Raw genomic sequence first — 16,526 nt, 5'->3', positions numbered from 1 at the left:
ATTCGAGTAGTGAGAAACATATTTGTATCTCACTTTGGATATTCTAGGATAAACCAAGAAAAATATGCATTTGCTAGAACTTCTGATTCCTGCTTATTATGAAAAGTGTTCTTAATGACATATTATTTTTGTATAAATGGATCAACAAAATAGGTGTGTTAATTGATAGGTTAAAGAATTCTATTTTAAAATAAATGAATTTTAGGAATTGATAAATTTTATTATTAATAGATATAATTTATTGAAAAGTGCTTGCTTCTAATGAATACTACATTTACAGCAAATATATTTCAAATTAATCAAATATATAGTGTCCAAGGCCAAATTAAAGGGGGGCAGATAGGGCCATTGCCCCGGGTCCACAACGGATATCAAACAATAATAGGCTACAAGTCTCTGGCGGATAGAAAGTTTTTTTTTATTAAATCTGAAATATTTGGATAAATACATTAATGTTTCCTATAGGCTATACTATATCAATAATGGATAATATGTTTCGGTAACAATAGAAAAAACACCAGCTGTCCTGACTTCTAGTAAACAGTCATCATCGTTTGCAGCGTTGGGCATTATCTAAATTAATTAATTTTAAAGGATTTTTTTATTATTAGTTTATATTTTAAGTTAGCTACATAATATCAAAGGCGAAAATAAATTCAAAAACAAAACAAAAAAACCATATATTGACTAGAAAGTACACATTTGGGATGGTGTAGATGAATTTAATTTTGAACATATTGTCTTCGACTTCGATAAAAATTGTTGGTTCCTGAACCAGAAACAACATTTTGCCATTCGTTTATTGGACTTTTTGAAGATTTATGTTGATTATTTTGATTTTTTTGAGAGTAACGATTATTATAATAATTCTGTTGAGATTCCGGAGATCTTTGTGATTTATTATTTCGTTTGTTTTTTCGTAAATCAGCTGTAAAACTGAATGAATCCATAGTATATGCAATTAATATTGATTTAACTGAATAAAAATAGTAATGAATAACTAATATGAATTATATTTCTACTATACATTTCTTCCTCGTCGCAGTTTTCCAATTCCGCTCGCTTTTGGGAAATCGAATTCCTTTGAATTTCTTTTGCCAAACGAGCAGCTTTTGCTTCTAGTTCCCTATAAAAATGTTGTACCGTTCTATTATTTCATAATCAAAATTAAAAACATTACAGTTATTAATTATCTACCACAGTAAAACGATTTTAAATAAAATTAAAAACTTAATGATATGATAAATTACAATTATAATTATAAAAAATTGTATTAAATAGTGAGGGATTTATAAATAAAAATGTTATTTTTTTAAGGTTTATTAAGCCATTCAAATTCATGAAATCAACTACTTAATTTACAATAATATTAAAATAATAGCCATAAACATTTGTAATACACCATTTTCTATACATTTCGATTGATAAACATAACTATTTAAAATAATAACGCTAACGAATCACTGACTAAATTTGTAATTTTAATTATGTTTATTACTTGAAATTTGATGCATCTCTTTTTATTTCAGTCGTATAACCTTTTAATGATTCATCAAATGTTGATTTGACACCATAAATCATTTCATTTCTTCTAAACATGTCATTTACATCCCAACCATTCTAAAATTTAAAAATTATATATAACATAACATTTACATATAATGTTCTGTACTATACATAGTGAATACAATATCCAATAAGAATTTATTTATTTTAATTTTTTATGTTAGTCTAATTAAACAGTTCTCATAACTTCCGTCAATAAATAAATGTTATTCATGGCGAACAAAGAAATATACAAATATAACGTATAAAAATACAAACTATAATCTATGATTATATATTTCAAGTGCTTTTTTTTCTGTCATAAATCACTAAATATTTAATAATTGTAATTACTCACATCATTATTAGTTCCAAAACCTAAATCAAAGCGCCTCATATCATAATCATTTGTAGACGATGATACCCATATGTCTAGAATCTTATGGCCTTTAACGTTTTGTCGGTTATAATTACTCATAGCCGTATCTGTTTTGAATTTACGATTTCCTATAAATTATAAAATACATAACATGATATGTTTAATAGTTTATTTAATTTTTTGACTTAAATTCGATCACTTACTTTGAGCCATACTACCTACAGTTGTAGGCTAAATATGCAACAAGACAAAAAAAATATGTGTACTATGTTATCTAGAGAATCGACAAAATGAAGATGTTTTATATTGAATCAATATTAAAAAGCCGGTTGCTATATTTTAATAAAAAAACAATGGGAAAAAAATCAAAACCAGTATATTTTAATTTTTTTAAAATGGTTCCGTCAAATTTGAGCAGATTGCTGTAGTCGGCTATGTTATGCTAATTCAACCATCTTCAATGGAACTATTTTGGTTTACAGATCGCAAAATTAAAAAATCGATTTATATGTATACGCTATGATTATTTTTGAAAATGAATGTATACATTTATGTTATAATTTTCTCCACTTTAAAAGTTTGATTATATATAATATAATGTTAATTAAAAATTCTTGCGTTAAAAGAAATATAGAAACAGCTAAATAAATAAAAGAAAAGCATTAATTATTAAAAATGCCAATGAAATGTTAATAAAACGAAACTAAACATTTTAAATAAATGATTAGTTGACATAAAATCCAAGGGCCATGAAATAAAATACTTCCATCGTGTCAACGATAGTTGTTTCGTGGATATTATAAAGCTATCCCAAGATGTATCGGTTAATGGATGAATGATTGTAGTTTAAATATGAATTTTCTCTTAAAACAATATTAGAATATTCTAAGCTAGCGTGCTATGAGTATGCTATACACGTTACAAATATAACGTACTCTTACATAAAGGACTCTTTTACCTTAATGTATAAAAGATACATTATGTAGATTGGCGTTCAACAAAACATTAATTTTGACTTATGTAATATAGACCTATAGTCATTTTGATAATTACCAAAAGAATCAGTCATAACAACAGCTAACAGTCTGGGTAACTTTTCGGCTATATACAGAACAGATAAGTATTTTTTGTCTTTAAAATGTAAAAATCTAGGAAATTTTAAACTTTTATAAATTTTATCACGACGAGCGAAAATATAACATTGTAGACGAAGTACTTCAAGCAAATTATTAATCCTTAACTAATTATTAATCCGTTTATTCAAAATAAAACAAATGCATTTCTGCATGACAAAGAGTCAAATCACGATATTTTAAATTTGAAAAATTGTTTTAAATTAAAACTTAAAATTATCAAAATTCTGCAACTCACTCGAAAATGGCAAAGATTTATATTTATTCATTTTTGTTTTGTCTTATTTACACATTAGTTGACCCTGAACATTTAGAATTTAGGTATTGATTTATTTTAAAGTTTATGAAAAATCAATTTTCTTACAAATGGGGTGTCCCTTTAATTGTATTGTTTTATTCGTTATTATCATAAGTTTTGGAACTTAAATAATATGAAAAGTAGTTTGTTAGTACTAGCTAAAATCTCAAACCTAGAAAGTTATTTTATACTATTTGGCACTCTTATATCAAAAGATAAATATTTTACTATGTACAATACATAAATTTAAAACCAATATGAATCTTATGATTTAAATCAGCTAAATAATTGTATCAGCTGTACAATTATATTAATAATTTCAAAAATATACAGTATGTTGAAGAATATCGGTAATACGAAATATTTCAAATGCATTTCTATGTATTTAATTCGAGTTTTTCCAACTGTATAGAGAAATTACTTAAATTACATTTGTTTGTTATAAATTAAAATTTTTAGAATAATTTTTCCCGCGCATGCGTGCCGTATTTTTTTTTTTTAATTGTATCCATATTTGTTTTGAAAAATTATGTACGTTGCAATAAGAACAAAATATTAAAAATTTTATCGAGTTTTTCACTCCAATTTCTTGAACGCTAACATTTTAATTAATTAACTAAACAAATTTGTACCAATTTAATTTATTTTTAAAACAAAATATATCAAAATAAGCATTGCGTGTGCATAGGTAACAGAAAAGCAAATACTTTTAACCTCACACATTGACATTTTAATTTGTCAAAAACAAATGTTATTTTAATTCCTTTATGCAGTAAAAAAAAAACCCAAATTAAATACACGGAAATACGTTCGAAATATTTCATGTTACCGTTATCCTTAAAGACACTGTATTAAGTTAGTGATTAAATTTATACCATGGGCATGTTAAGTGTAAATCTTAGTATTAACTATCAACGCGGGAATAATCAGTGTTAAAGTTGGTAAGTTAAACAAAAATATTCTAACGTCATTTCAAGGCGGATAAAATAATAATAAGTACATATATTTCACGTGTGGAAAAAAATTTTAAGTATTATAAAAATAAGTATTATATTATATGTGTGATTTTATGATTATGTAGAATATTGTAGAGATATTGCATAAATGTACGACTAAGACTAATTGAGTTCAATATAATAATATTTATTTATAATATAATATTTATATAATAATAATAGTTTAATCAAAATAATATATAAATGCTTACGCATGCGGCTTTTTTTGTTTAACTGCACCGTTCTACATTTATTATTCATAAACTTTTCCGGGGAGATTTGGGAAATTTGGTGTTCAAACATATTCCAAGTAAAAACTAATTCAATAGAGATAATTGCCATGCCTTTGGCGTGAACTCAGTATAATAATAAATAAGAAGTAAAGGAAATTGTAAAAAATTATTTACCTACAGTATTTATTTTTTTTAAAAAAAAAGCGACGGATTAGTATAGCAAAAGCTAACAGTTTTTTTTCTTGGTTCATTATATAATTTATAATAAAATCAGGAGTTTTATTTAAAATTGTATACCTAATAAGTAAACATTGTTTTTGTACTTCTTTCTTCAGTTGGGTATTATGAAATATTCAATTTTATTGTGAAAATATTACTCTGTATAGTAAACTAACATTTTTGTAATAATTTTTGAATTATACTTATTTCGCAACAACCAGAATTAGGTATGTTGTTTTATTATTAAATATAAATGTTATTTGATTTATTTACGAATATTATTTTCTGTTTTAAACATATGCAGCAATTGAGTTGAAGAAAAAACCCATGTATTCACATATACACGATCGCCAGTAAATATAATTTAAAAGGTAATAGATATAAGGATTTGAAAATTATTTTAAATTGTTTGTTAAGTACAATTTTTCTGAACAGAATTTGACTATTGTATTTTTGAAGTAGATGTGATTTGTGAAATTTTCAAAATCGAATATTGATCGAGTTATGTATGAGCGTTTAAAATGTAAACGAACTGAATAAAAGTGCAACAATAATTTTCAAAATATTTTTTTATCGCTCTGTTCCGCTAATTTATTTTTATTGATAATTAACAATGAAAAAAAAAATTATATTGCAAGTGCATATAAATAATAAATATTAAAATAATAATCTGATTTCAAATAATAATAAAAATAATTTTTAAAAAACCATCACGTTGACAGAATATTATAGCGGTTAATGTCTAAAAATCTCTATTTATACGTATCGTTCGAAGAAAGTTTAAAAACCCTCGACGTGGTAGTTCCATGACGTATATCGCATTAATACGTTAAGGTGTCGATAGACATATGTACCAGTTTAAGTTCTTATTAACCAATAGTGCTTTAAATAGTTTTTGATAATACGCATTTCGTTGAAATTAAGGGTTTGAAATGATTTTATCATAACAAGTGTTCGACGCTGTATAAATTAAAGACCTCCGTCCAAACTCGTATTATAATAAACACAATCGTTTATTATTAAAATATATGAACACTTTATACGAATGTGTGACCCGGTGCGTGAATTATTATCATTCTACATATTGTTTAGGTAAATAATATACTAGGCCGTATGAATATGTGTATGTTGTTTGGTAGACAATCTTCCTCGCTACAAATAATTTGATTAAATCTTGTGATTTATAAGTCCTGTCTCCGACAGTTATTTCAGTAAAATACCACGACTTATCCATTCGGAATCATGTTATGATAATACTTACGGAATTGCTATAATACGTGTAACTATATCCATGTACTGAGTAGGTAAACTGGGTTGGCTGAAAAACGCTTTCGCATTAAATTCGTTCCATCAAAGAATAAGGATGAATATTTTATATATTTGATATCACTAGTAACCGGAATCGCCAGTGTAATTAACGGTTAAACTTTTTAATTTAATTATGTTATATATAAGTTTAATGGGCGATTCATTTTTAAAAAAGTATTTTAGTTATAAAAATGTTATTTTTATTGTTCTTTTGGTATACTAAAACTGCTATCTAATAGTTTTTACCACCAATAAAATCAAACAAAATCAAAAAATCAAATCAACAGTCATAATCTACAATAATTTATGAAGATAGCATTAATTCTAATTAGAAACAAAATTTGAAGTTATTCAAACTAAATGTAAACGTTATTTTATGTTATGTAATCGCTTTGCTATAACGAATATAGTTTTAAATGTGTTGTTTATAGATTTTAATTAATGAACTTCCAAGTAAGATTAATAAACACAATACTATTACTTAACCTCGTTTGAAAATTAAATATATAAACATTCATAATTCTTATAAAGTGTGCTTTTCTTTACTTTTGTTAAACTTATATGAAGCGTTGCGCTGGTAAGTTTTATTAACCAATAATTATTTTGACATTATTTGTTTTTAATCATTATGTCTTACATAATTTATTTCTTGTTATTTATAGGATCAATGTTAATTAATGTTGTTTGTAAATAGTGTTTTAAAATTATTAATTCATCATATAAATTACAAAATTATAATTCGAAAAACAATTCAAATGGGATTTCAGATTGTTAAAAAAATTTAGTTTTGTTATGTTTTCGAAAAATATTGATAGTTTTGTAAATTCAGTAAAGCCAAAATGTATACTATGAAACCAGTTTACAATCGATTGAAGAAGTATTTTGTATTATTATAAATATTTTAGAGCTTTTACAAATGTCGAAAAATATCGTAAAAAATTAATCTTATAAAACGTAGAAATGTATTTCATTGCCCAAAGTTCAAAGTGATATTTAAATATTAAAATTATGATTTTAAATATCTCGGTATGGTATAGTATCGCGATCAATTTACTTTATAAGCGGAACCACTTATTATTGAGAAAATACATTACACAGAGTTAATACGTAGTTCACATGATTTTATATATAAAAAAGTGTCTATTTCTCCGAGATATATTCCTAATTACCTACACGACTAGTTCATTTCAGATAGCTTATTATTTTATATCAGGCAATATATTAATTTTAATGAAATATTTAACTATTTTTGCAAATAAATAATTTAGAAAATAAAAAATTAAAGTGAAGATTATAAACAAATTGAAAAAACTATAAATATATATATTACTTCTTTGTCGTTATAAGAATTACATGCACAATATTCATACAAAACGGTCTAATATAACATAAAACGTAAAATATAAACGTTTTATGATACGTGTACATGTGTAGGAATATTATATTATATTACGTTACCCTGCAGTACACTTTTAAATATTTGTGATGAAAATTCATGTGTAATCTTAAGCAACAATTTTTTCCCACCCATTTATATGTATACTTTTTTTAAGTATTTTACCGCCTAGCAAAAGAAGATTTTGAAAGTATCCAAATTTAAAACATGTTTCGCATGGATGATTTACAGATAGGTGTAATCCTCGTGTTACTAAAATGCACGGAAGATTCGGTGTTGTAGCATCGTCATCAATGTAAAAAGCTTACGAGGTGCTTATGTAAACTTTTTTTTTAGTTTTTTTTTTTTTTTTTAGGTTGCTATAAATTCAATCCTCTATCTTTTAGCACAAGAAGAAAATAATTCGGCTGACTAACTCACGTAATAAGGATTATGGTGTTCGGAAGATGCACCTAAGCTGTTTTCTTACTGAACAATAATGGGGTATAAAAGCTTTCACTTCGCGAATTAATCACTATGAATTCATTTCGTTTTTTTCGTCCTCCCACTTACATTTCGCTTGATCAAACGTTTCGACAACCAATCGTTGTCGTAGCAAACTCCAATTTTGCATCAAAATGCAATAATAAATTAATTGTTGTCGCGAAATTGTTAAATATTAGAAATTATTTCGTTTTGTAAATTTTCTTTTGCTTTGTATGTTAAAATAAAGTCTTTGTTTTAATTACAATATAACAATTACACACATCTACGGTTTTAATATTCTCAGATTGGTTTTCCTTTGAAACGTATTACAGTGCGCAAATGTGTTTGCCAGTTTTTTTTTATATCGTCTAAGGAGAACAACTTTACATTAAATATTTATTGTAACAAAATAAAAATAATTATATTTTTGTACACGGTAGAGATAAAAATTAAAATTTTATGTAACTATTTAATTTCTTAAAGTTATGACTAATTTTAAGAATAACTTTTAGCACGTAACGTCAATTTTTTTATACACATAATAGCAATACCTACTAATAATATTATATTTTATGAAAAACATAAAATACTCGTATATTTTACGATATTTGAACTTTATTCGTATGCAACATAGTAAATGTTATGTCGTAAATTATATATACATATATATGTTATGCACATAAATACATTGAGTAGTCATTTTAGTAAGTATATATTAAAAATAATATATCCATTTTTGTAAGTGAAAAAACAATATTTCAAGAGAGTTACTGAAAGTATATTATAATATTTTCATATTTCAAATGATTCGTAGAATTCTAAAACAAGAATTGGTTTTTGAAGAAGAACGTGTAATTTATATAAATATCGATGTATTTGTCAACATATTTGTCTTTTACTCATATGTACGAAGTTGTATTACACATATTTGTTTTTCAGTTGAATATGTAATCATTTTTACTTCTAGAATATAACATGTACGTACAGGATATATATACTGTATGCATAACACGTGGAATAAGTAAGTTCTGATGTGTATAAATAATTATAGTGTTCTAATGAAATAGTCGATCCGATTAAAAATACGTTTTGATATGGACGAGAGATGGTAGTTTGAATTATGTATTCAGATATCCTTTAATGTACGCTTTATTTAAATATGAGTAGTAATTATTCTTATCTCATACTATACGTCATAATACATATGTACATATTATCAATAAATTATGATCTTGATTAGGTATGTTATGGTTTTGTATAATTTTTAATTAGATACACCTATTTAGGTATTAAACTTACTCTTTAATCTGTATTAATTAGGTATTACATTTTAAGTTTAATAACTTATAGTTTTTCTACTAACAACTGAATGTGACACAAAAGTGACTATTGTAATTAGTATTCAAACATAATCCGTTTTCTTGTTTATTTTTATATATAGTAGGTACAAAAAAAAAAATGCTTTCAAAAATATTTATTATTTAGTATTTAATTGGTTTAAATCACGTTATGGTCAATCCAAGAAAAATACATATTAAATTAAATATTCCAGAAAAAGATTTAAAACTACCGCAAAGTGGTGGTGTAAAATATGAAAAACGATAAAAATATATATTTTATTATTTAAATCAGTAATGTTATTGAAACTATGGACATATCTGAATTATTAACATAAAACGTTATGAGTTAAGTATTAATAACTAAATTATTTTAAAGTATTCCGGATAGAGATCTCAATGTGTTGGTGGTATTGGATTTTTATTAATTTACAGTGATTTACAGTTACGAGGTGCTCTTTTCTATTCATCTATGTCACTCTGCTTGGTATTATGTAATATATGGTGCGATAATACCATATTTTTACGGTCTTGTCGAACTAAAAATTGTCATTAATTACTACTAAAATTAGTATATGAGCGTAAGATTGAAAAAAAAACAAAAAAATTGAACAGTTATGAATCATAACTGTTTAATTAATTTATAATATAGGAAACAGTTTTTTTAAAATAAATTCAAACGTCAGAGCTACACGTGTTTTAGGGGGGGGGGAATTTTGTTCATGATTTTTTTCATTTTCTCCTCGATGTATAAAAGTGCTGACGTTTAAAAAATAATAAGCATCACTTTTTACTCAATTCAATATTCATATAAATTCAGCATGAAGTTTTTTTTTATAACTTGATTATAAAAATAGCGTCCATAATAATTATATCACAAACTTTATAATAACTTAAAATGTCATCGTTTTAAACGAAAATTTAATAAAATAAAAACTAAAATTTTACTTTTAAATTCATTGATGTCAAAATATTTTAGTACAAATAAAAGATAATTTCATGCTAAAAATATATTAGCCGGACCGATTTTAAAAATAGTATAGTAGTATTTAATTTTGTGTGGCATAATTAATTCATAAGTATACTGTATAAGTGTAGATATGTCTTTTATAATTATAAATAGGTCTTGAAGAGGCTTGTAACTTTTTATACATTGTCGCGATTCTGAGGAAACTACTCTAAAATACCATTTGTATAGAAAAGCTTTGCTATCATAATATGACACATTATGTAATACTTATAGAAACTTTTATTGTAGATGCGCTACCAAAAGTGTTGGGATAATATAATGCTATATAACAATCAGACAGTTATAAATATTGAAATAAAATAATGAATAGAATAGTCATATGTCACATACAGTTATTAACTGTCATGTTTTAATATTGATTTTATTTATTTTTATATTTATTAAACAATCATACAAATTGGGAACTATTACCGAAGAGATTTCATTATTCTTCACAGGAAGAAGAAAGTTAATGTACAAGTTATTTAACAAGTCTCTGAAGTGTTTTCATAATTATCTTGGATTTTTTACTAAATATCCTGCAATATTACATTTATTACAATTATTGTATGTTAAATTGAAATATTGAGACTTGCTTTGTAATATTAATTTTTTTTTTCTTTACTGTCTTATGCAGTTTCTTAGTTAACTTTAAAGATTTAACACATTATTTATTCAGAAAAGCCTATATATATATAAAGGGAGAAAGAAGATAAAAAAGTAATTTTTGGAGGTGATTAAATTGCAAGACAATACTTCTAATGAAAAATTCTCGTAGACACTCTTCTAAAACAATTCACGTGAAAACAACAAACCCTGACCAAGATAAACAATCCATCCACGAAGTAAACATATAAAATAAGTGTCCTACTACGAGTATAATGCTGTAATTTCGTATGACATGTCATTAGTGTACCACAAAAACTCGTTCGTAAACGCTCACTGATGATTTACAAAACTAAAAGTCGAGGCAGACGGTCGGAGATAATGGAATGGGATAAGACTAATGGTGGATACGAGTAACTTGTCGTATTTTGAATTTAAAATTCAAAACAAGTAAAACATATTATTGTTTCAGTTGTAATGACTCGAGTTTTCCCTAAAATATGATCTTAAGTACAGTTGTCACGGTAACATAATATACAACATTTAAATTAAATTAAATATATTAAAAATAATAATAACAACAAAAAAATTTAAATTAATAATGATAATATTTATTTAAATTTATAGTAATTAAAAATAACTAAATGTGTTACATTAACAATATTATTATTATAACAATAAAAAAAAAGCAATAGAAAAAAAAGACAAGGTTAACAACTAGAATATATGTAAAAAACTATCTAAAATAAAACAAATGTCAATGTAACAAAAGAGAAAGGCCATGAAGACGGTTAAAAGTAGACAGATAACTCGCCGCGGTCGGCACATCGTTCGTGAACGTGTGAAGTTAGTCTCCCCCCACTATAAAAAATACTTTCCAAAATAATTGTAACCTTATTTTTTTAATTTGTAACTATTTTTAACCAAGTTTTTAGAATTTGTAACCTCATATTTTTCAGGCTACGGGTATCTTTTTAATGAAGGGTTAACTTCACGCAGCCCCTCCAATTTAATGAAATCGTCCAAAACAAGTTGTAACTTATAAAAGCAAATTTTTAACTATTTGTAACCAACTTTTTGAAATTTGTAACCTCTTAAATTTTGAGTAGTTATCGATTTTCCTATGGGGGGGAGCTGGTCTAGTGATGAGTAAATACCCGATAAATATAATTTTAGATAAATACTTGGTATTTACCGGATATTTACCCGATAAATTAGGTAAATTTATTTTTAATACTAAAACCAATCTATGGATATCACAATATTTTTTTTATGATTGTTTCTTGACTTTTTCATGTTTTTCCAAGACTGATGATTAGAGTATATAAATTATATTTATGAAGTTATTGTTAATTTTATTCACTTTGAAACCAATACCACTTTTAATGGGGAAACAAATAAATCGAAGAATTTAAAAACTAACTAAAATGCTTAAAATTTTAAAATTAAATTTATTTAATGAAAATAATTATATTTGGCAGTAAAAAAAAATATTTACCCAAATTGTTGGTAGGTAAATATTATAGTTGGTAAATACCCAAAATATTTACCTACTCGTCGGGTATTTACCCATGGAACATCAGTATGCTGCCCCCCCCCCAATTCAATGAAATCATCCAAAACAAGTTGTAACTTATAAAACTTAATTTGTAACTATTTATAACCAACTTTTTAGAATTTGTAACTTCATCAATTATGAGTACCGATGGATTTCCCTAAGAAGATATCTTTATAAAAAAGTTAAGATTGTAATTTATGATATCACCCAATTAAATCTATTCGCCTAGAACATATCGTAAGTTGAAGAAAAGAAATCTATATTAAATAAAAAAAAAAATCTTGATTGAATAAATATAACTTAATTAACTTGAATTTTACTTTTATTTTTATTCGATTAGGATAAAATCTTAAATAAAATATATTTTATAACATACTCAGTTTATGAACATATATAATAAATTGTTAGCACTTGAAACTTATTATAAGAAGCCACTTTACATTCATTATAATTCAATAGTATAAAATAAACTATAAAGTAAATGAATGTAAATATTTCTTTGAATTATTTAAATGATTAATTAAAATTATTTTTAAAAATAAATATACAACTGATAGAGCCTCACAAAAATAAATTTCGAGAAAAAAATTAATACAATTTTAAAACGCTTACAAATCTAACATACTTAATCTGACGTTTTTATATAAAATAATAGATGTGGTTTCACATATTTGGATTCACAAATTCATATTTGTACACTTATATATTGTTTCTTTTTTTTACCAAGTTATTATGTATTTCCCAAGAACTTTTAATTCGTTTGCAGTGTGTTACGTAGTGGCTCATGTTTTTTACATCTACATCTCCAATCTCGTTCGCGAACGTTTTGTGATACATCACCGTTTCTCAAAACTGGTTCTTTTAATCAACCAAATAGATAATCAAATGTACGATGGTACCAAAGCAAAAGGGTGTGATGGGTTAGATAGTGGTATCCATATGACACGACGTGTTGAGTGAAAATTTACAGAGCCAAAATCATACGAAAACCTAATTGTTAATATATTCTTTAGATTAAAACATTTTTAGAAGGGCATTAATCCTTCACGATAGTTTCTTTAATAAAAATAAACATTAAAATTTATGAAATATACATAATGAGAACTCAAACACAAGTTGAAAGCATATAGCTTGACCAAGTGCGATTGCAAATTATAGGATTTGCTTCATTAACTTCAACACAAGTTTTTTCGAACTACTTTTATACAAGTATTACTTTGAAAGTGTCTAGGGTGCTACATTATAGTTCGTCTATTTTGTAATTCATGAAAATAATCAATCACTTAAGAAAGAAAGGTGAAACTATAACAACAATTTTCTTATTGGACAATATATGTTAACCATGTACATCTAAATGAGAAATACGAGTACTTAATATTTATGTACCACGCTTTTAAATCTTAAGATTAGATACTAACAGTGGCGGGTCGTCAGGGGAGGCAAGTGAGGCTCAGTCTCACGTAACTGTTGAAAATAATAAGAATATACATAATTATTTCCTGTCACCTTTAAGAATATTGTATTCAGTAATATTTAAATTTAAAATAGAAAAGTTTTTTTGTTATTATATTTATACTTATATATTCAATGCTATTTATCAAAAAATATGACAGAAAATGTTTGTGTCTTCGTGGAACAACAGAAATTAGAACCACATATAAGATAAATTAGGATTTTAATTTAATTTTATCTTTGATGGAATGGTCGATGAAACCGAAAATCGGAGAGTGCCGAAGAGTTCCGAGAGGCTTAATATATTTTGCCTCTGATTTTCGGTATGATTATAAAATATACAAATTGAAGGAAGTCGAAAATGTTATGAACAAATGAGGCAGAACGATTTTTGCCTCCGGGTTAACATTATCCATTAGTCATTTACATCTAAGCGACATAACTTTCACTAATAAAAATAGGAACGTAGAGATAGTCATGTCATCTAGTGTACCTACACTTACCTTTAATACTTTTATCACTTACTAAAGATATCAATTATTATTAAATAATGAACATTTTTAACTTTATGTTGTATTATATAAAGTAGCAGTGAAATTATTTATTATAATTTATTAATATTAATATTTATTAACAACAAATTATTATAACAATTATGTTTCCGTATAATGAAATTATTATGAAATTACTATAAACACCATTTTACCACCGTAGTCAAAATAACAAACGTGAGATATTGAAAAACGGTCGACCTGTAATTGCATTAATATTTAATAAATAAATTAAATATTGAAATGCAAAGTTATATTCTCGTTTATTTAAAAAATCTTGGTATGATTGTCACAAACAGTGGCGCCGAACTACAAAAAATGCAGTATGGCGAATATCAAATTTTAATAGTACCTACCCACCTACCAATTGGTGTAAACTTTGGGGGGGGATGAAACCCTACCATAATATTGTATTCAAAATTGATATTATTATATATATATATCTGTTTTCATATTGTGACTTATCAATAATTTATGATATAGCCGATATAGGTGTTCACTCTATATGTTAAATAATATTTATTTTCACCACATCGCACTATCGTCATCGTATTATCGGGGTATTATGACGGTATTCTGGCTTGTATCGACGTAATCAGCGTAACACAATTGATGTGTTTTTATTTAATAATGTTAAATATTAAATAGTTTTAATACTTTCATAGAACATTTTATACATTGAGGTGTGGGTATTACGCTATGTGTCACCTACCCAGCACCTAGTACCCACCCATCACATAATTCACTATGACAGTCGCCATACTTGGATATAGGGGTCAGCGCCACTGGTCACAAGTAAAACTTTATTTACATTTTGAAAATATTATAACACTATATTATAATAATTAAATTGTCTGTCAACACTGATTGGCGGGTTATGTATTATAAACTGATAATAAAATGTATCTATTCTCCGTTTCAGAAGAGAACATACCGCTCTCGCGCATACCCAATGCCAATTTCTTCCATTTTCACCAAAGCGAGGCGTCGATTACGCAAGATGGTCACCGATAAAAATTGTCTGATAAGCATACAGCGGTTTCAATTGAATTGCTTATAATAAATCAAATAATCCTGTTGTTTAAGTTGATCTATAATGAATATCCAAAAGTATTAAAATATTTGAAAAGAGACAAACCATTTGCCGCGTTTTACGGTTAGCATAAGAGTTGCCATGTTTAATATTTTAGTCGTACTATTTGGTACCGGCTGTATATGCGTTACAATTAGCTGACGGCAGATACTTGGTGGAAGGTTCGCGTAGCCGAACGAAAACCGATCGCGAGAGAGTTATTTTTTCTTTTAAAATGGAATAAAGAAGCAAATGATATAATTGTATAAAATAAACACGGATTAAATCATAATTTTGTTTCAAATGTACGCACAATTATTATTTTATTTCAATTATTTTGGTTCACTATGGGTTATTGGTAAAAAGAAATTTTACTGTGATACTGTTATAAATCTTAGTGTTAAATCAATATTTCTACACACACCCTATCTCCCCACCCCTCACATATACTTATTAAATTTTTTTATTAATTCTAGGTTATTTTATTTTTTTTCGGAATTTTGAATAAAATCATATTGATCTAACACGGATACGGATTATTTAAAAAATTTAATTTAAATAAATTATATAACTTATAAGTCGACAACTCGAATAAAATTAACACGCATCATTATTATTTGAATTATATTAAAACTGAAGAGCTTTAGCCCCCTTCCTTCTCTGTAGAAATTAATCACTAACCTTAAATTGCACGTCTTATTATTTTAATTCGTTTAAAATATTCAACAAACAATATTAGTATCCGTATTTCAAAAGTACCGCATTACAATTAAAACTTAAACCGTCAAGAAGATTTTGTTTTTAGTAAATGAAAAGTAAATGTTTCCTTAAAATGTAAAATATAGTATGTTTACTATTTATGTAACCTTCCTGTACTATATTATTTATTACTGTACGAGGCGAAGGCACTGTTTAATGCTTTTAAATGTCTATTTGTTACGTTTCTTGATAAAGATAAACATGTACGTAC

The sequence above is a fragment of the Sipha flava genome, unplaced genomic scaffold (genome assembly GCF_003268045.1).
Source record: "Sipha flava isolate LNK unplaced genomic scaffold, YSA_version1 129_pilon_pilon, whole genome shotgun sequence".
Lineage (NCBI taxonomy): Eukaryota > Metazoa > Arthropoda > Insecta > Hemiptera > Aphididae > Sipha > Sipha flava.
This window is presented reverse-complemented; position numbering follows the sequence as displayed.